Source organism: Arachis duranensis, chromosome 10 (genome assembly GCF_000817695.3).
Source record: "Arachis duranensis cultivar V14167 chromosome 10, aradu.V14167.gnm2.J7QH, whole genome shotgun sequence".
NCBI lineage: Eukaryota > Viridiplantae > Streptophyta > Magnoliopsida > Fabales > Fabaceae > Arachis > Arachis duranensis.
Window position 1 is genome coordinate 90,506,335 of NC_029781.3, and position 1,512 is coordinate 90,507,846.

Sequence of the window (1,512 nt, forward strand, 5' to 3'; positions counted from 1 at the left end):
AGGTAGCCACTCCATATCATCCACAGACAAATGGGCAAGCTGAAGTCTCTAACAGAGAACTCAAAAGAATCCTGGAACGGACTGTAATTAACCGTAGAAAGGATTGGGCAAGAAGCTTAGATGATGCTCTGTGGGCATACAGAACAGCATTCAAGACCCCTATAGGGATATCTCCATACCAGCTTGTGTATGGAAAGGCATGTCACTTGCCAGTGGAACTAGAACATAAGACCTACTGGGCAACCAGATTCCTGAACTTTGATGCCAAGTTAGCTGGAGAAAAACGATTGCTTCAGTTAAATGAGCTAGAGGAATTTAGACTCAATGCTTTCGAGAATGCAAAAATTTACAAAGAGAAAGCAAAAAGATGGCATGATAAGAAATTGTCATCCAGAGTCTTTGAGCCGGGGCAGATAGTTCTGCTATTTAATTCTAGGCTCAAATTATTCCCCGAGAAATTAAAATCCCAGTGGAGAGGTCCATATGTAATTACAAGTGTATCACCATATGGATACGTAGAGCTTCAGGATAATGACTCTAACAAAAAGTTCATTGTTAATGGACAGAGAGTTAAACATTATCTTGAAAGCAATTTTGAGCAAGAATGCTCAAAACTGAGACTTAATTAAAGAACAGTAACAGTCCAGCTAACGACATTAAAGAAGCGATTGCTGGGAGGCAACCTAGCCAATCACAAAATTTAATTTTATTCGTTTTGATTAAATTAATTGATTTTTACAGGTATATGTCAAAGTATCTTCAAGGTAAAAAAGCAATTGATTGAATTCACAGAATTACAGGGGAATTTGGAAAGCTCACTGGCGTGAAAAAGCCAGTAAGAAATATTTTGGGCGTTGAACACCCAAAAGAAGCATCCACTGGGCGTTCAACGCCAGTAAGGATAGCCATCTGGGCGTTGAACGCCAGAAAGGAGCATCTTCTGGGCGTTGAACGCCAGAAAAAAGCTCCTTCTGGGCGTTTAACGCCAGAATTATAGCATCCTGGGCGTTTAGAAAAATGCCCAGTAACAAAGGACTTCCTGGCGTTCAACGCCAGAAAGAAGCAACAGCTGGGCGTTGAACGCCCAGGAGAAGCAGCAATTGGGCGTTAAACGCCCAAAACAAGCAGCATTTGGGCGTTTAACGCCAGAATGGTGGGGAGGGGGTAAAATTCGTTTTTCTTCACAAATTTTCTAATTTTTATGTTTCAATTCATGATTTCTTGCATAAACATGTTTCAAAATATCATCCTTCAATTCCAAAAATTTTAATCCTAATTTCTAAAAACCCTAACTTCTAAAATCCCTTTTTCAAAAATATTAAATGTAACTTAATTCATAAACATAAATCTTTTTCCAATCCAAATCTTTTTCAAATCTTTTTCAACTCATCATATCTTTTGGATTTCGAAATTGCCTTTCCCTATATTCCTCTTCTATCCTTTCTTTTGCTTGAGGACAAGCAAACCTCTAAGTTTGGTGTGATTTGCCATGATCACTGAGCTAAAACTCAT